Raw genomic sequence first — 20,597 nt, 5'->3', positions numbered from 1 at the left:
CACAGGAGGGAAACACAGCTGGGGCAAATTAGAACTGACGAGACAGGGAAAATGTAAACTGAACACACTAAGATAACAACAGACCTTCAAAGTAAAACAGGAAACACATGACAGTCACGCAAAAACAAAACACTGACAACACCGAAACGTAACACCCCCCAAAAAGAGCCATGTAGACCCCGGGCTCTATGGGTCTTGTGCTCGGAGCTTGTTCCTGTGCTGCCATGATTAGTGCCTCTGTGCTGTCTTTCAGTCCAGCTTTGTTCAGCCACTGGTAGGATTTCTGGATGTCAGCCACTTCCTCTGCCTGCTGGTGGTGCAAACTGTGTTGTTCTGAGTTTCATTGGACGTCTTTGTCCAAAGCACCAGACAAAGGGCAAAGTAGATGCATTTGCATCAGCAGGAAAATACACCCCAAACTAGCATCATCATTATACAACTTTAACAACTGCCACTAAATGATACTTCATACACAGACCAGTGTTAGGTTAAGTTATGATGTCACTGGCAGAACATTTATAGAAACAACCTTTGAACTCTGAGTCAGCAGCTCTCTTACATGGTCAGCTGAGCTCCATGATTGAAGTTCACTGTTGCTGCAGGTTCATCACTGAAGTCTGGAGGTGTGTTTTTGGACCAGTCACTCCTCACAGACACACAGCTGGATGCTGGAGACTGTGACCTCTGACCTCTGCAAACACATTCATTTCACATCAATTAGTACACCACAAAAGGCATGCAAGAAACACAGTATGAAGGCAAACTTCTGGCTTCAATAACATTCAACAGGTCAGGTGGAAACTTTTCTCAGATTTGATTCATGTTTTTATAGAACGATCCAGCTAAAAAAAATATACCATTAGGTCAGGGGTCAGCAACCTTCAGGACCCAAAGAGCCATTTGGAGCCAGTTTCCACGCAAAAGAAAACACTGGGAGCCACAAATACTTTTTGACATCTAGAATGAAGATAACACTGTATATACTGTTTTTTACCTTTATGCTTTGTGTGAACAACTAAGGTGTGTTGCTTATGAAATCCATGAAGTGCTACAGAGAAAATTACAGGTTATTTATGTAATAACCTCTTACATGGTCGGCTGAGCTCCATGATTGAAGAACATTGTTGCTGCAGGTTCATGACTGAAGTGTGGAGGATTTTCTCTGGACCAGTCACTCCTCACAGACACACAGCTGGATGCTGGAGACTGTGACCTCTGACCTCTGCAAACACAAACATCAATAAGTGATCAGTTCTCTCTGACAGCCATATGATCAGCTGATCCCTCTGTGATATTGTGTCTGCCTCATAACGCTGACAGGTCAGCCAATCATCAGCCAGTTTTTTCTGTCTCTGAATGAACTCAGTTTGTTCTCAGCTCTTCTCTGATTCTGCTGCACTGACTTCACTTAAACTTACAGAGTTCAGATCTTAGCAAGAAAACAAGTCAATAAAAATCAAACTCAGATCAAACAGTTTGAACCAATCACAGATCAATGATTCTGTCATGGTTATGTTGAAATGACTAATAAAGTTAGTAGTGTTCTTACATTGTTGCTGCAGGTCCATGACTGTAAGGTGGAGGTGTTTGTGTAACTCCGTCACTCCTCACAGACACACAGCTGGATGCTGCAGATGCTGCTCCGTCCTCTTCCTCCATCTTCTTGATGTCAGGGTGGAGTTAGTCTGAGAGGTAAACACACACACTCAGAGGTGCTGTTGTACTGGAAGCATCACACTGACGGCTTTCTAATGTTGGAGCTTTGGCCCTAAAGTCCAAACCAGTTATTTTAGAGGCTCAAAGTCTTTAAAAAACACCAAAACCATCACATTATTTAATAAGTACATGATCAGGTGGATGAAGGAACTCAGTGTGTTTGGGATCATCATCATGGTGAGGAGCCCACATGTTACGGCTCCTTTGGAGAGAAGCTGAGGATCACTGCAGGAAGTGAGCTCATGAAACCAAACTGCTGTTTGTGAGCAGGATGACTCTGTTATTGGACCTGCTCTGTGTTCTACATATGATCAATACTTCAAATATCTGTAAACATCTCATCTTATATTTGTTGCACTTGGTCACATCTGTGTTTAAAAGTAGATTTTTAATGTCACTGAGAGTTCTTTTCTACCTTTATTGATTTATTTTGGAATAAATTAAATATAAAGGTGCCAAAAACTGCCTGCAGCTTCTGCTCTGTGACAGGAAACTACTGTCAGGCTCAAAATGACTTCAGATTATTAATCACAGAGTGTTTATAGATCACAGGACACGTTACAGTTTTACTGTCGATGTTTTAGTTTAAAAGAAAGACGTGATAAGATCTTACTGTGAATCTGCGCGCTCATTGGCTAATACCCTGAGACTGACAGGTGGTTATCCAATCAGCGTGCGGCCTCACACGGACATAAAACTCTTAAAGTTTGTTTTTGAAGGGATTTTCAGATCAGACCTGATGTTTCTGCCTACAGCCTGTTTACCGATATAATCAATATTAGATATCAGAGCAACAGAAACCTCGGTGATCAGGACGCCGGCACTGAGAACAGGAAGTGGCTCAAACGTCGCACTTTCATAAAGGCTGTATCCCAATTCAGGGTCTGTAGCCTTAAAGGCTGCATTTTAAGGCCGATTACGTCACAGTGGCGCACCGAAGGCTTTCCCAATTCAAAGGCTGCTCGAAATGCGTCCTTCACAAAGATGTCTAAAATATGTTCTCCTTCATTTCTGTCAAACAAAGCTGTGTGAAACGTTTCCAGCTGTTAGTATCATGGTTGCTAGGCAACCGGGGCAGCGCGACGGAGGCTAGACCGCCCATTTCACAAGCCTCGTACTTCCGGCCTTAGCGGTCCTTGAGTACGTGGCCCTTGAGGATCGTTGAGGCTGCAGAACCTGAATTGTACAGAGCCCCTCTGATGACATGGTCCAAAAATAAATAAATTGTGGCCACAAAATACTATTTCGTGCTCTCGAAATACTATTTTCGAGAGCACGAAATGGGTATAACGTGGCAACGAATTACGCATTTGTGGCAACATCATATTGATACAATTCCTGGACAGCTGCGTAGAGACACAAGCATGAGAGTAGGCTAAACCTATACACCGTGGACAGAGACGGTATGAGTGAGTTTTATTTTAGGCTGGGAATGAGCTACAATGGATTTTGAAAAGCCTGCAATGCAAGGAACCATTATTACGGAGAGACATTTAAACAGGATACTGAGAGCCCAGTTGCTTTACAGGGCCTGGACGCCGGGATAGATTTTATTGTCAACCAACTGCAAGGGCCTGGGAAGGATCACGGTTATTGGTCAAGTGTTTCGTGCCCACAAATTAGCATTTCGTGCGCACGAAGTAGTATTTTGTGGCCACAATTGATTTATTTTTTGGACCATGTCATCAGAGGGGCTCCGAAGAATTGGGATACAGCCTCTGAGATAGAAAGTGTGCGACCGTGAACTCGACTCTCTTTATGACACATACACACACAGACACACACACAGACACTTGTTTTCAGATTTTAGTGAGGACACCAAAAAGCCTCAAAAATATCCTCAAACTCGTGAGGACAGCCATTTTGTGGGACTCTATTAGCCCACATAGTAGCATACCAACTCTTTGTCCTCACAAACATGTCTAAACAGGTACACACACACACACACAGACACACACACAAACAGGTTTGTCAGGTTCCTCGGCTCGTTCTCTGCGTTCAGTCCATTGAAGGTGATTATTGAGCCAATCACAGCTACAGAGCTCACTGTGACTCTTCTTCTCTCTACAGTCACACAAACAAACACACTCAGAGACTCTGACAGCAAAACTACAACAATGTGGTGTTAACACTCACCCTGCCTCAGCTCCACCGTCCTCCTGCTGCTCTGACGGAGGCTCAGCTGTTTCTCTTCCTGTTCCCACCTGCTCGGGTGGCTCCTCCCCTCTGCAGTTACAGGAAATCAGGTGTGTGTGTCTCTTGTTGAGACTGGTTCTTCCTGCTCTCTATCATCACATTGGGTGTTTCCAAATTCAGGGAGAGGATGCTTCGAATGCCACATTTGTAGGAAATTGTATCACATGGACGCGACGAAGGCTGTTCAAATTTGAAGTCTTCCAAATGCGTCCTTCATTTCCCTGAATTTGAAGGATGGGTCAGGTGTGTCCTTTGTGGCCCAACATATCCCAGGATTCATTGCGGGCCATACAGGAGATATTTTTCTGATAATGATAGTGATCGAAGTGGGAGTTAATGCAGGAGACGAACACTTTCAAATGTAAGTATATGAAAATCTGGTGGTGCAAAAGTTTTTATAGCGGGTGTGTTGTTAGGCTCTGGGCATCTGCATAGACATGTTCTTTTTTTGAGAATGTGAGGACAAACTTGAAAGAGAGACACTGTGAGAGTGGACACATCCACACTGCTGCTGCATCTGTGCTCACCACGATGGCCTCCTTCAGAGAGATGGAGGACTCACTCTGTCTTCTGGCTGATGTAAGTGTTCAGCTTTGAACAGCTGTCGTTCCAGCTGCTTTTAACTTTGTAGTTTCACATTTGTACAGACTTTATATTTTTTATAGACGTGTCATAAACCAGTCCTTAAATCATTTTCATTATCACAGATACAGTCTACACTCTGCATCATGAGCTGGTCAATATCGCAAAAGTTGTAATTCGTTTCATGTTTCATGTAAACTGCTCTGAGGTCACAGTGACACCAGCAGATGTAGTTACAGCCTCTCTGTCCCCACCATCCCGGCCCACGTAGACCGCAAAGGCCGGGTCCTCCGAAGGATGCAGCCGACGAATTGGAACACAGCTCATGTCTGACAGCAGTTTGAAGAGGAAATGGATTCTGTTCTGTTCTTCACTCATCACCTACCTGACAGCTGACACCTCACACCTGTTTCTCAGCTGCAGGTCAGACAGAAGGACACACAGAGGATGGAGGGAAGGAGGATGGATCTGCTAGTCTGAAAGTTGGTATGTCAGTTTCTGGTCAAGTTTTTGTTCAACAGGAAACATAAACAGAAGCAGGATTCATACCAGCCTCCACTTGAACAGCAGCCTGCTTAAACTGTCTGCGTGTCTCTAGCTGATCTCTGTCTCCTGCTGATGTCACAACGTCTCCGTTTTATTTGAACACTGGAGGTGAAGATGGCAGATTGTTGGCTAAAATGGATGTCTGTGGCATCCTGCATTTAATGTTCAGCATCTTTGTGAAAAACCCTTTAAAAGTTGTTTAACATGTCCAAAAATCCAAAACTGTTACAGATTACAAAGATGTTGTTTCTATGGGCTCAGGCTGTACTTGCTAGTTCACATTTCGGTAGTAATGTTGATGATGAGGATCATTATTTGTCATTGCTTTAGTTTTTATTCCACTGTTTCAAGGACATGCACTTAGTAGGGACAGCGGACTGGACAGGTCTTCAGTCTGTCTCGCTCTAAGACAGCTGGGTTAGGCTCCAGCGCCCCCGCGACCCTGAAAAGGATCAGCAGAAGTGGATGGATGGAGGGTCAGTTTGTCAACATTAGAAAAACAAACATACTACCTGCCTTAAATGTGAAATGGACGGGCTTTATGTTTGCTCGTTGTTTGCTAAAGAGACTTTTCCGCAGCATTTCTCTCCCGACTTCTTTGTAGCACCTTTCACTGTCACACATTTGATCTTTACAGCAGGGCTGTGCCATATCATATACCATACTATAGAATTTTGACATAGTAGCTATATAATGTTACTCCTACTTTATAGATCTCCATCACCCGATCCTCCGAAAACCTCTTGGAGTTGGCAGCACTCGACTGAGCCATTTTGTGCAGAAGAAGATTAAAATGATGCTTTAAACTCCAGATGTTATCTGAGCTCAGATCCTAAAGCCAGACCTCTGCATCTTCATTCTTGTGGAAAAGCAGAGCAGATGTTGTTTTCAGGAGGATGCTGCTATAATGGCTTTAGTTCCTTGCAGGTAATTATGACGACAGCAGAAGCAGCAGGAACAACAAACAGCCCAAACTAACAGACAAACTATTAATGAAAGTCCAACCCAATCTCCTCCATCCCCGTATCCTCCACTATTTGCATCTTCATCTGTGAAACCTGCAGAGCAGAAACAGTGTGTGGACAAAGTTAGCCGGTATGCAGACATGTTTGCTTTTGTTACAGGAGTTTGAAACACATCTGCAGCTCATTCAGAGGCTTTGGGGCCGTACACACTTCATTTTAAATCAGTACAGCCGATCTCACAGCTGCTGGATGTTTCTTTGAATCATAAGAACATTAAGACAAACAAGATGATCATGAAAATCATATTAATGATTGATTTGGCCTACGTTTGATGCTGAACTGCAGTAGCTCCTGACATTGTGCTTTTATTTCGTCTGGATTAGTTTGCAGCACTGCTGCACAGTTTACATTAAAGTGCACTTTTGCAGAGCAGACGACCCCCTGCACGACTGATGGGGTGAACCAAGGCCCTGCATCAGACAAAGAAGCATTATTTCAACTGTGAGTCATGCAAAGCAGCTCTAGTAGAGTCCTGTAAATGAACAGACTGGATCCCTGTAACGTACCACCTCAGTGACCAGTGGAAACATTCAAATGTTCAGGTAGTCATCCTAACTGACTTGGGGTTTCTGCCAGTGTGTTACAAGTGAAGCAGCTCGCCTGGTCTACACACTGGGACTCGTTTCTTTAAATCACCATTAATACAGTTTCAGCTGCTGACACATTCACTAGTGGGTAGTAATTAAAGCATGCTGCACCACTCATGAGTGCTATCATTCAGCACTCTCATTCATTTGTCTTAAAGCTGGTAATTAAACTCCCTGATGCCTCACTCTGTCTCACTCTTTTCTGTGTGTGAGAGAAAGAAGATGCAGCTGTGTTTCTAACAGCTGCTCTGGAGGAAGCCCTGCAACTCTAGAATCTCACCTGAGTCTGTGCCTGTGAGCTTGATGGAGTGCCTGAACTCCTTGATGACTCTCTCACCACAGATGCTGTGGTTGGTTGGTTCACTCACTATGTATTAACAGACCTCTCTGCATTGAATCATATCTGTTATTAATCTCTGTCTCGCTTCCACAGCATGTCTTCATCCTGTCTTCCTTCTCTCACCCCAACCGGTCAGCAGATGGCCCCGCCCCTCCCTGAGCCTGGTTCTGCTGGAGGTTTACGTTGAAACCAAGCACACCATTGTTTTTCTTGTGACATTACCAATAAGTTTGATGTGTCACATGGCCCTCTTCCTATTGAAAAAACAAAAGTTGTATCCAAGATGGCCGACTTCTAAATGGCCACCATGGTCACCACCCATCTTGAGGAGTTTGCCCCTCACATATACTAATGTGCCACAAACAGGACTTTAATATCACCAACCATTCCCATGTTATTACGGTGTATCCATATAAATGGCCCACCCTGTACTTACATTATAACCAATCCGCTCCTTTATCCCCACTTAAAATACTTTTACTGAACTATTGTAATATTTGCTGCCATTGCTGCTGTCCTCTTGGCCAACTTACTCTTTCAAAAGACATGTTTAATGTTAATGAGATTTTTTTTTAACTACATAAATAAAGGTTATATAAAAGTCGCTGCCAAAAACTGATCGCGGCTTCTACCTTGTTACACGAATGTTGTTTGTGGCTCAAGATGACTTTATGTCATCCACGAGGGAAGCATTTGACATATGTTTCACATATTATAGCCCAACAAGTTACTTATAGCAGTTTAAATACGAGCAATCACTTTTTGGCAAATACCAGAAATCAGTTTTTGGCAGACAATCACTTTTTGGCACAACACCGGTGTCTAGCAGGTTTTATATTTTAGAAAGTTTAAAGCTCAGCTTAATAGAAGTAGTGTGGTCGTGAGTTTTGCATAAACAAATTTGTGCAAACCTCAATGAAGTGAAGCAACATTATAAAGAAGAGTGAGCCTAAATGACTCCCCAATGATGTGAGAGACTGATAGTCATACAGAAAACAATGACTTTGAGCTGTTGCTGCTAAACGTGCTTCTACAAGCAACTGAATCTTGGAGTGCACTTTGGTTTGTCTGCTCATAAATTGGTGGTTCATGATGATAAATGAACTTCTGAACTGGTTTAACATCAGTGCAGTGGCTGGTCCATTCCTTGATGTATATGTCAACGTTCAAAATGAGCCATTTAAATCAGCTGTGTTGGATCAAGGACACATCTAAACCCTGCAGGACAGCGGCCCCGAGGCCTGGAGTTCCCACCCTCAGTGCAGTGGAAATAGTCTCGTGCCAGTCTTGGTGCTGCCTTTGAGTCTATATTGCCGAACACTGTGCGCACACATTTTTTTCCTTCCTAAACAAACACACATTTGTAAAGGAAAATTTAAATTGAACTCACAGTTGGCGGTTAATCGTTATATAGTTTAGATGTACACCGAGAGACGCATTTAGTGGGACTTTTACACCGCCACAGATTTTCTTCTTCTTTTTTGTTACATTATTGACATATACTAGATATTTTAACCTAAGCAGCAACAATCATGTCTCTGGTACAGGCACTTTCCACCATGCAGGTTAAGCTAAAATGTGACTTGAAACAAATTCTGGGTTTCCGTTCCATAAAGGTTCATTTCATCTGGTAAGTTAGCCCCTGAGGTAACAGTCTATGTGAACATAACATACTCACTGACTCACACTCAACTTGATTGATAGTGATTTCCTGAATTAGGCAAAGCGCACAGAGGAAATTCATTTGCATATGTTTGTTTTCACAATCACTGAAATCCAAGTTAGGCATGTTTCCCTTTTTTGTTGTTGTTCTTGACACGAGTGCTTCAGTTATTTTCTCATCAGTATGTTAGGACAGAAAGGATTCTGTTGTGGATTTATGATCATCTCACGTGTGTCCATCTTTCAAACTCTTAGATTGTGTAGACATTAATGCAGCTGTCAGACTGTAGGCCAGTTTCTTTGCACTGTAAGCATTGATTGGATGCTACTGTAGCAATCAGTGCTTACACAAAACGTCCCTGCGTAAACCCTCAGACACACAACAAACAGATCAATAGTATCTGAAATTCAGAGTACGGATCTTTTTACACATTTCTCACAGAAAATCACCTAAATCGCTTTCGTGTGAGATGCATATCATGTTTGCCTCATAAAGACTTGCCCTGTATGTATTCATTTCTTTTGACTTTCACGTGGAATTGTCACCTAATATAACAGGTCCATCGGTAAATGGTGTCTATCTTCAGTTTCTGTCTCCTAGACTTTGTCCCTGTCAGGTTACAGCTGAATAGATAGTCATATCATGCAGAGACTGCATCGTACTATAATGCTCGTATGATCGCGTTTGTCATAAGTGGACTGGTCTTGTTGAAACTTTGCATAAACCTTGCCCAGTAAACTGTGAGTGCTAACATTTCTATGGCATATGCAAATACTTTAGACAAATCCCACAGTTGTCTATATTTGTATATTTGACAGTTTAATGAAGCATTTAGAAATCAAAGGTCAGATTAAAATGCTGGATCACAATAGAATGTGATATCACACAATACAATATTTTTAATATCACACACAGCATGAAAGCTTGCTAGTGTATATTATAAAAATATTACAGTATGTTGGTATAACTTTATCCCCTCCTAGTTTTTAAGATACAAATTTTGGCCCACACTGATTTGTGATCATATTCCTCTGTCCACTAAATGAAGATGGAGGCTCTGCTCTTTATTTCTGTGTTTCTCTGGAGAATCCTGGTAACATGATGGCTTTCTGTCTCTAAACACACACGAGCTTAACTCCGAATGAACATGATCAGAGTTCATTGAACCAACTCTGATCAGTCTTTTCTAAGGGTTTCAAGCCTTTCTTGTTCGAGCCTCTCTTTGTTGTTGCTACAGTTATGTGTAATTATTAATAGTATTGCAGATGTTAGCCTCTGCCTGCAGTGTTGATGTGGGTAAAGGCTTTAACCATGGATTAGCGGCAGGTCCCAGCTTGTAAATTGTGGAGCATTAATGCCCACTCCAGCTCCTATAACCAAATATAAACAGTTGGGATGAGAGTTAGCTCAAGCCACTACAACAGCCAGCAAGAATGATCTGTTCATGCTAGCATTAACAGTGCCTATACACATAGCGACACACGGGGGAGGGGCCTAACTAATAACCAAGATGACTACAGGCTTGGAGGTGCTAAAAGTCAGATATACCAGGAGCAGTTTGGGCTTTAGAACAAATTTTGTGTAATTATAACAATATGTAATTTAGGACCTGGTTACATATGATGCTGCTGATTTTTTAAATCTAATTTTTACGTTGCATTAATTTCTTTTTGTCAGACAGGGAATCAAACAAGTTCTGTTTTCTCGAATGAATCCCACTGTTATTTGTTTGTCCTACCAACAGGGATGTTTACATGGTATTCATGACTGCTGCACCTGATGACTTTCACAGCTTGAGGACTGCAAACATTTCCCAACAAGACATGAGTGGTGGGGTGATCGTTGGTATTCCTGATCAGGTGAGGATCTGTTCCCATCAAACCACCAAAACCAGTTGTTCAGGATGTTTACAGGATGAAGAATCCCCAGTTATTCTTTGTGGTTGGAATGTGCCTACATGTGGCTGTGTGTGATTCTGGCTTACTTTAGGGTCAGAGCAGTTGGTATGTGGAGCAAATACTGACACAGTCAGAGTGGGCAAACCAGCAATAGGCTTGTTGTCATACCTGGAAGTCTGAAAGCTCCCGATGCTGGATGGTCTTTCTAGTTTTTAATGACAGGTCGTCTAACAAAGCTTCCATGAGGTGCTATAATGGAGACTGTCCTTTTCAAGGAGTTTCTCATGTCTTATCCTACTTTTTTCTTTTTTTAATTAACAGGAGTGAGAATTTGAAATCCTCTATATTGACATGATTACATTTCTTCTATTAAATGAGAAGTACATTTTGAACACAGTATAGTGAACACAATATCCAAGAAGCTAAATCTGGTGAAATGGTTTCTTTAGCTGTCAGCTTGAAAGGCTGATTGGGGTATTTTTGTCACCTTGCATGCGGGTGGCATGGACACCCGACTTTTGTGTGCATTTATCAAAAAGCTTGGATGATTTTGAAGATCAGTGGCATTCAACTCATGATCAGCGTTCAAGTTTTCTTAAAATCTTGTAACATGATAACTAGAAAGAAGACAGCTAGGATTTTCAAACTGATCCATAGATGGATCTACTATGAAGCTGAGGGACAGCACTGCTTAAAAGATCCTTTTTAAATGACTCCAGCTGTCTGATTTAATGAGACCACGTGTGCTCAAGTTTCCTGCTCTGACTCGGCCTCAGAATGTCTAGAGGCAGAAATCAAGCACACTCAAAGGAAATAAGCGTATCAGTGGGCATGTGCTCAGCACGCAGAGTGGGAGTGACTAAAGGTGCCACTGCAGAGCATCGCAGTTGTTTCGTGTGATTAAGTTGTGTGTTTATGAACCTGTGAGTGTTAGTCCTTTTGGCAGGATGACTCGCATGAAGCTGTTATAATTGTTTGTGCATGTTAAAGTTATGCCTCAGTTCTTTGATACCATGTTGGTAGGATTATTTGGCACTAAGTTAATAGCAGTGGCTGTAATCTCCCGCAGTCATTACATCCAGATTACAAATAAAGGACTTTTCTATTGTTTAGTTTAACTGTGGCTAGCTTGCCATGTCCGTGCCTTATGATTGGCAATTTGTATGACGTGCTATTTAGGCAATATATGAGCTATAGTGACCCCTTGTGGATATTGTGAGATATTGCTGTGTTGAGTACATTATGTTTTCAATTGTTTTTCTAGTTATTTGTGACTCTACTAATGATAAAATTGCCTGTTTCTGTTTCCAGAAAACCATTGCTCATAGTCCCACATACTATACAATGATAAGTTCAAGTATGGCTGTACCTAATTTGGATTAAGCCTGGCAAGCACTTTGATGTAAACATTTCTTCTGTGGGACTTAAAGACAGTTAACCCAACTCCTGGACTGCTGCAGTCTTCCTGACAGAAAGCTTAGGCCAGGCTTGTATGCCCAGTATATATATTCTATAACGTGTGTAACTACTTCGTTTAGTTGTTTTTGTTTGGATTTAGTTTTGTTTTTTTTCTTTTCAGTGTATTTCAGTGTCAGTAATTTGTGTAGTGCTCACTCACATTTTCAACTGGAAAAGACCTGCAATAGAAACGTATTTAGGAGCAAACAAGTGAATGAAAAGTTTGACATCATTAAGGCCAAACAGCACCTAGTTTTCAACAAAAACACATAACATAAGAGCAGCAGTGACGATGCAGCTGACACACATGAACCCATTTAAACTGGTCCCAGTGTTTTTAGCCTAACTTGAGTCTTGAACCATTGGGGCAAATGAAAAATTCCAGCAGTTCTTGAAAGCAGCAACTCTGTGCTTTTTTGTGATGTTAGGGACATTATGGTAACTCGAGGCAGAACACCATCCAAATCTTGGTAAATAACACATGAAAGAACAAAACAAACAAACATGGTAAAAAGAAGCCAAACGTGTGATAACATTGTTCCATCACGCTCACTCACTATTCTCTCAACCTTTGCCTTCACGGGGCTGCTGCAACAATGTACCTGGGATTACCGTAATGATGCAAATATTAATGAAAAGTGCAGAGTTGCTGCTCTCAGGAATCATTGGACTTCTTTTAATTGAGGAAATGGATCAGGAGTTACGGTAGTTACAGATGTTTAATACAACCCTAGAAAAGAGCTTTCTGTAGTGCTGTGCGATACGGAAAGATGTTTTATGTATCCGATACAAGTAAATACAGGGCTGATATGATCTCTACTTTTTAATGTGGATGATGCATCATCAAAATGCCAAATTGTTTACATTTTCATGACCTTTACGTTGTTTTTTAGGGGGCTTCATCCTAATGATTATTAATGAGTTAAAACCGAGGACAGAAATAATAAAAGGATTTAGTTTGTAGCCCATAGTTTAAAAACAGTAATCACACATTATCCCTTTCTTTAACAGCAACACAAAAGGATCATTATATTCCATTAAATCTGAGCCATATTATATTCAGTATATTTATTTTAATTTCAGTAAATGTTTTTATTTAAATGACATGTTTCAGTGAGATAAATGTGTTATTTCAAGGTCGTTGCATCATTTTTACTTTTCGAGTTGGCTAAAATAAGAATTAGCCAGTTGCACTTTAAAGTAATATAACCAACATATCGCCACAGTGATCTACCTGGATATTCTTCAGAGCATGCTTTCTTGCATGTGACAACAAGAGACCTCTCGGTTGTCTGGTGGAGCATTTAGCGCCTCGCTACATGTTTCCAAATCGGCATTTCTTCTCAGTGAAAGCTGTCCTAGAGAAGTAAAGCAAGTTTGTAAGTTTCTCTCTCAATGTTTGTAACGCATTCCCACGTTAAGCTTAACAACCGATATATGGAGCGACTGCCGCGCCTCCTCTCCCCCTCCCTCCCCTGCTGCTACTTCAATCATGAAACTAATCAATGATCAGCTGATCGCAAGTTCCGTCTCTCTTGTTTGTTTCCCACTTTGCGCCAGAAAGAGGAAACCAGCAGATAAACCACAGCAGCACGTTTAAGCTTGATAAGCTGTTGTTAGAATTTATTTAATATTACTTTAATGCCTAATGCTATAAGTAGCTGACAGCTGGTAACTGTGCAGGGGCGGGTCTAGCACGGTTTTGCCAGGGGGCCAGCTGGGGCATTAACAGGGAAAAGGGGGGCACAAAGAAATACTTTTCTTTCTTATTCTCGTTTAAAATGTCTCGCTTTTAATAAATAATTATCTGAATCTTATAACCAAAGTTTTTATCTAACGTAAAATGTATAGAAATCTAATATTGTATATAGTAACTATTAAGTCTAATATATACCCTAGTAAGTTATAGTACTTTTTCCTTTGGGAAGATACCATCTGTGCAGTCTGCAGTTCTGTTGAAGAAAGATGTTGAATCTATTTAATTGTTGTTGAAAAATAATTGATTTCTGTGCATTTTTTTTAAATACATGCATTAAATTAAAGTCGATTATGTGGATTAAGCACCACGAGGCAGAGGGTGGGCGATGGTTCCCTTTAGTTTTTTTTTTGCTGGGAGTTTGCAACCCTATTAGTTAGGTTGTTTAATATTTCTGCTAAGTACTCTTTAAAATACCAGAATAGGGAGTGATAGGTTTTGTATTGTTGATTGTCATTTATGCTTAGAAATATTTACTTATATATGCTTAGAAGTATATAATCATTTGTAGATTGAAAGAATGTCTCATTCTAGGAGGTCTGTAACAACTCTGTGTAGCATGAAGAGGGGGGTGAGTTCACTCCCCTACAGAGGAGAGGTCGTATCTTCTTTTGCTGATTTATGGTATAGCAAACACACGTATATCTGTTTAAGTATAAGAGCCTTTTGTTAGATGGACCCAGACTTCTGGCACCAGCTTTGGGGAGTCTTCACAGGGTCACATCTTGACCTCACACAAGTCACACACACACACACACACACACACACACACACACACACACACACACACACACACACACACACACACACACACACACAGGCAAGGTACTCTTTGTGTGTATGTAGACGTCATATGTTAATGAACCTATGCATATTCATGTAACCTCAATAAAAGAACAGTGGTACGGGAGGACGGACGAGAGTGACTGGGGTCAAGCGAAGGAATGGCGCTTTGTCCGGTCATTTCTCCCGTGCACGAGAAACATGAAGTCTTTGCCTACTTGTGTCTTGCTTTGCAGTGTAATTATATTGTCTTCAACGTTCCAGCGGATGGGTTCAAGCTACAAACCTATCAACAGAGATGCACATCACCTAATATGCTTAATTGGTAGTAGGCTTTTGAGCCTATACAGCTTGGAAGACAGCATGCATGAAGAGGATGATGTGGACAAAATACTCATTTGCCTAATAATTCTGCACTCCCTGTATGTGTGTGCGTGTCCAGGGTTCAGCTGAGACAGTGTCCTTCGCCCTGCCAGGCTAAGTAAACAGTCTTCCAGCCAACCCAGGTGGCCTTGCATGGAATGGGAAGGAACAGACTCAACACAGTCGTTATCAGGGTGTTTTTGTTCGGCTCCAGCCTTGAGCCCACAGCTGGCGCCGAGAGAGTCTCCGCATAAGTGATGGTGCTTTTTACTTTAGTGCGAACAGCTCATATGAATTTCAAAGCAGTTCTACAGTCCAACACTGGTCTCTCAATCTCCCGTTGGAGAGCCGCGAGCTTCGCCATACTTGCGTTCTGTGATGTTGTCATTCTTGTGCTCAAGGAGCCGATTCTGAGAACTCACGGCAGTGTGCCTCCCCGAGATGTCATCCAATTTGTGCCCAGAGATGTTATTCTGAGCGAGCCCTTCCGAGATGTATCCAGTCTGCAGTCAGAGATCTTATTCTGAGTATTCACAGTAGCCGTAGCCTCTCCAAGATCTTATCCGTGCTGACTCAATGAGCCCATTTTGAGAAACTCACGCCTCTCCCATCGTTCCAATCCCAGCGGGCAGCCTTGTGGGGGTTTGAACAGCCGGTTCCGCTTTCTCAAGCCAGCTCCGATCAGCCAGAACCCTGTTACCATGGTTCCGAATAGGTAGATATCTTCAGCACGCAGACTCACCCGAGCCCAAACTTCTCGTTGAGAAATTGCATTTAGGGACCAGTTTTCAACAGGACAATGACCCCAAACACACCTCCAGGCTGTGTACTAGAAGAAGTATACTAGATGGCGGCGCGCACAGACGCAGCGGCTCTATGCTCTCCACTTGGGTGCCTTTCTTTTTTGTTTCTCCACTTTTTCTTCTTCTTTTGTTTTCCTTATTGTGAAGCCAAATTTTCCTACAACCATCTGGAATTATGCAAGATTGGATATAACAGCCAGATCCCCATTACCAGTGATTATCAGAGGGTGCACAACATCCCCCCAGAGATAGCGAGAACATCGGGTGCTCCGTGGATTGTTATCGGCTCTGCCAAGAAACGCAGGCGGCGGAAGGAACGCAAACAAAAGCGGGGATGCCTGTCGGGCCTGCTGGCCAGGCTAAAGAAGCAGCCTTTCAAACCACCGCTCCCGAGCATCTTTCTGACCAGCGCACGGTCGGTCGTCAACAAAATAGACGAACTGAACCTACTTCTCACAGCCAATCGTCCGTGACTGCTGTGTCCTGGTCGTCACGGAGACATGGCTCACTCCGCGAGGCTCCTGCCTACGACAGCCGTAACGCTCCGACAATCCATCAAGCGGTGGTAGCTTAGCAAAGTCGTACTGAAACATCTGACAGATTTTCGAGCGCCGTGCACATAAAATCGTTTCGAGGTCAGTAAACACAACCAGAGTTCATACATAAGGCACACGGGGTTATAAGGGGCTCTGTCGACTTTCAGAAAAATCAAAGGATTGATTTTAAGTGCGCCGTATTTTCCAAACAACACGGTAATAACGACGGCCCGCTAGCATGCTCTACCAAAAATAGTGCTTTGTTGTGTATCTGACGGACGAAAGCTAAACCAGTTCCACACCACTGAAGCTGCAGCATTTTTACAAACCAGTTCTGGTTCATCCGTTTCATTTAGCGATCCACTTTCGCTCTTCTCATTCTGCGTCATCATCCAATTCCACCTGTGATCTTGTGTCACCATTGCTCTCTGAGCTTTGTGTTGCTTCTTCTGTCACCTGACAAATAGGACATACATGACAATAAGAATAAAATGTGGAGCTGCTTCAGTGTGTCTGTCACTTTGTGCAGATCTTGACTGATCAGTAATGTTTGTAGGCTGAGTGCATTTTTAAAACAAGTTGTGCAAACTGCACTACAAGGTGGAATATTTGCAAAATCATAACTATGACCTATGAATACGTCAGTGCCATTAAGATGAAATTCTTGTGTCACCAACATTTTAACGTTAGGCATATAATTCTAACAGCCTCTGTAAACTAATATCCTGGCTGCTCGAGGCTGCTGTTTTCTCTGACAGCTTCACTTAGATTAGAATTAGAAACGCTGCTCTGAGACTGAGAGAACTAACAGTGCTGCATGTTGTGCTGTTAGTTTCCAAAACACGTTATTCATGGTTACATACAGTTTTAGACTGATGTGGGCCAAAGCCTAGCATAGCCTGCAACGTTATTGTGACGGACACATTTTATGTGTCAGACCCAGGACCCTGAGCAGTTATGGACTAATATTATAATGTATGTATTTTGTATTGCTGTCCCTCGTTCTCCCTGCTTGTAGACGTGTGTGTGTGTGTGTGTGTGTGTGTGTGTGTGGCCCTGGCAGGTGATTGGCCACACCTGCAGCTGATCAGGCCTGTCGGAGGAGCTATTTGAGAGTGTGGTGGAGCTCTCTCCGACGCTGGATCATTGCGTGGCTTCACGTCAGTCTCTCGACCAGTTCCTAGTTTGAGTCTGCTGCATTATTGTGTGTCTGACGGCTTCCTCTCTCTTATGTCCCCAGGAGTTACGGGGAGACGAGAGGACAGCGAGCACGGGGTGCTCATCACGGAGAAGCGGAGACAGGAGCACTAGCACTGGGAAGAGGACACGTCACGGGAGTCGGGAGAGCACGGGATTTATTGTCATGTCTGTCCATCGCTGTAAATAAACGCACTGCTTGTACATAGAGCACCGCGCCTGTGTCCTCCTTCCCTACACCCCCACGGTCTGCCAGCCAGACCGTGACATTATGAGTGAACTTGGCTTTAAGTGACTTACAGGTTTCTCTGAAAAATACTTTCTTATATCCAGGTTCTTCCTCTTTGCTGCCGTCCTCCTCTCCTCCTGGGAGCGCAGGCTTGCCGCTGCTAAAACTCAACGGAGCTCCCTGAAAGGTTCAGCCAATCACATTGGCCATATTTGTCACATGAGGTAGGACTCCAGTACAGGACGTAATTTAACTCTTTCGGCACCGCTGGGTGAATGAGACGTTGACAGATCTTTTTTTTTCTTCTTTCTATCAGGTTTGCTTTTCTTTACTCGAAGAGATCAAATTATTGGTGAGGACAATTCAATAATCGCTGGATATTGGTGGGGACATGTCCCCTCCGTCCATGCCAAATCGACGCCCTTGCCCGAATCGATTCAATCCATGATTCGATTCGATTCGATTTGGGGAAATTTTGCCTCAGACAGTCAGCAATATTATAATTTAGATCATACCCCCCCCCCCCCCCCCCACACACACACACACACACAGCCTTATGGGTACAGTAGTCTCCTGCTACACCTCCTTTTAGCTAAAGACATACTTCATAATGACTCACTCAGCTCACAAGAACAGGAATGCAGAGCATTATCAAACGTTAAAATGATACACATCTCTCACTTGTTCACTTACATTTAAACGAAACACATAATTGTAAACATCTCTAACAGCCTAAGCCAGCTTTGAATAGGGCCTGAATGGATAACTTCAGAGAATTACACATCCAATCTTACACGAGGTCTCACCGCTCGACCAGATCTGGTAACAGTCCCTGTTGGTGTGAGGTGGCTCCTATTTCTCCTTAGAAAACCTGTCTGTCTCTACCACATAAGATCTGGGAGCACTGGCAGGTCCAACTACTGCTCCAGTGGTTCCTTCAGTAGTAATCCACACCTTCTGTCCTGACTCTATGTCTGCGGTTGTAGTGTTTTGCCTGCTCACGCCTCCCCTCCTCATCCTTCTCGCGAAAAGCCTGTAGGTCGGGCCACTTTGGCACCAGCTTCGCAGCAGCTTGTGGCAGAGAGGTACGCAGGTGTCTCCCCATGAGCAACTGTGCCGGTGAGAGCCCATGTTCCAGTGGGGTGGCCCTGCACGCTAGCAGTCCTCTGCTGTAGTCACAGTCCTTTCAAATCTTTAATGGTACGATCAGCGCGTTCTGCCTCCCCGTTGGCTTGGGGGTACCTGGGGCTGCTCGTTTCATGTGTGAACTGGTACTCTTTAGCAAAGTGCTTGAACTGTTCTGATGAAACTTGCGGCCTGTTGTCCGATACCACAGTCTCGGCAACTGCATGTCTTGCAAAGGCCTCTTTTATAGCATTAATAGTGACCTCTGCTGTTGTGTCTCTCAGTTCACCAAGTACCAACGACCAGATTTGGTGTGTGGTAGTAACAGGCAAATGAACTTTTGTTTTTTAATGATTTGAATATATATGAATGCTTGTGCATAAATACACAAACAATACACATATGCTTTCATGCTTTCAATTGTGTAATTTACGTGATCTAGGTCAGCGGTCTCCAACCTTTTTTGCACCACCGACCGGTTTATGCCCGACAATATTTTCACGGACCGGCCTTTAAGGTGTCGCGGATAAATACAACAAAATAAAACTAGTACCGGTACCGAAAAAGAAGATTTATTCATAACACACGTGAAAAGACCCAGGAAAACCGAGTTAATGATAAAAACGATAACAAAATAACGCTGAAAAGCAATAAAAACCCTGAAAACCAGACATTTCACACCTGAGCCTCAACTCTCGCGGCCCGGTACCAAACGACTCACGGACCGGTACCAGTCCGAGGCCCGGGGGTTGGGGACCGCTGTTCTAGGTAGCTCTGTTTTGGAAGTTCAGTTCAAGCTAGAAATGTGCTTTGGAGTTTGCACGTGTTTTGTCTCTAGGGGCCACCACATATATTTCTATTTACATTCAGGTGACAGCAATCCATGGATGGTTTCGACATGCAAGAGGATATTTTCCCCGGTGCCCAGCGGGAGAAGACACTGCTTGCGATGTCGATGAGGTCCTGTGGCCAGACCCCAACAGACGGCGGGATCCATGAGCCCACGTATGCACAATTGTCATGATTTTTTGTGTGTACAGTATAGTGTTTTTTCTATTACTGTATTATGTTTGTGTTTTGCTTTATCTGAATTGATGGTGCTGCAGTGGACAATATTGAGTAGGCCTATTTGCTTTTTTTGGTTGTTTGTGTCTCCTGAAAATGTGCCTTCAGAATAAACAATGACAATGAAAGACTGCAGTGTTTTATATGAAGTAGACTAGTGTGTCCCCCTGATCTGATCTGCATGTGATGCAAGTATGTGTCATTTTGTCAACAGAGTTACATCTTGACAGAGGAATGTTAGGTTTTGACAGCAGAGTTTCAGTTTGGCACAGATGTGAATGGTATATTTTGATGTGTCATGTTTACTTGTGTTTAGAGTTTTGGCACAATGAGCGACGTTTTGCAAAATGTGTTCAAGCAACGGGCAAAAACTGTAACATGTTTTTCACCAAAGATTTCAGCAATTATAAAAATTCAACTCAAGCTATTCAGCTATTAGCATTCACACTGCATTTTCTACAGGAAGTACATTTTATATACCAGTTTCAGTTCAAAGTGCATTAAAAATAATAAATAATTATTAAAAATAATACCATCAATATGTTACTGCACTACACTTACTGGACTTGTGGAAGTATTTTGAGAACCATAAGAGATTCTTACAAATGTTTGAAAGAAAAAAAATCTTTAACATAGCTGGAGACTCGTGTAGAAATATGAATGAGTTTATAAAGTTTCTGTCATGGTGTGCTGTGACAGGCAGGTAGTAGGACCCAAACACAGGACTCT

At 42.7% G+C, this 20,597-nt stretch overlaps 1 protein-coding gene and 2 long non-coding RNA genes across 9 annotated transcripts in view; 2 read left to right on the top strand and 1 right to left on the bottom strand.

The window, feature by feature from the left end:
• LOC146682070 (NACHT, LRR and PYD domains-containing protein 12-like) overlaps positions 1–20,597 on the bottom strand; it is a 233,528-nt gene that overhangs the window by 94,015 nt on the left and 118,916 nt on the right. The window lies entirely within an intron of this gene.
• Positions 4,210–7,655, top strand: LOC146682079 (uncharacterized). 5 transcript variants are annotated; one of them, XR_014917979.1, is made up of 4 exons: positions 4,210–4,980; positions 5,392–5,967; positions 6,868–7,002; positions 7,086–7,650. It is a non-coding gene; the product is annotated as an uncharacterized LOC146682079 (long non-coding RNA). The 5 variants fall into 5 exon arrangements; XR_014917977.1 differs by having other exon boundaries at positions 4,210–5,516; positions 5,754–5,967; positions 7,086–7,648; XR_014917980.1 differs by having other exon boundaries at positions 4,210–5,967; positions 6,868–7,006; positions 7,086–7,655.
• Positions 16,181–19,802, top strand: LOC146682078 (uncharacterized). 3 transcript variants are annotated; one of them, XR_014918001.1, is made up of 4 exons: positions 16,181–17,412; positions 17,493–17,902; positions 17,995–18,030; positions 19,674–19,802. It is a non-coding gene; the product is annotated as an uncharacterized LOC146682078 (long non-coding RNA). The 3 variants fall into 3 exon arrangements; XR_014918000.1 differs by lacking the exon at positions 17,995–18,030; XR_014917999.1 differs by lacking the exon at positions 19,674–19,802 and having other exon boundaries at positions 17,995–18,144.

Source organism: Copadichromis virginalis, linkage group LG23 (assembly GCF_057382275.1).
Source record: "Copadichromis virginalis isolate Kocher_CV1m ecotype Utaka linkage group LG23, C_Virginalis_male_GT1.1, whole genome shotgun sequence".
Classification (NCBI taxonomy): domain Eukaryota; kingdom Metazoa; phylum Chordata; class Actinopteri; order Cichliformes; family Cichlidae; genus Copadichromis; species Copadichromis virginalis.
Note: the sequence above shows the minus strand (reverse complement) of the source record. Positions and strands in the feature narration are given on the sequence as shown.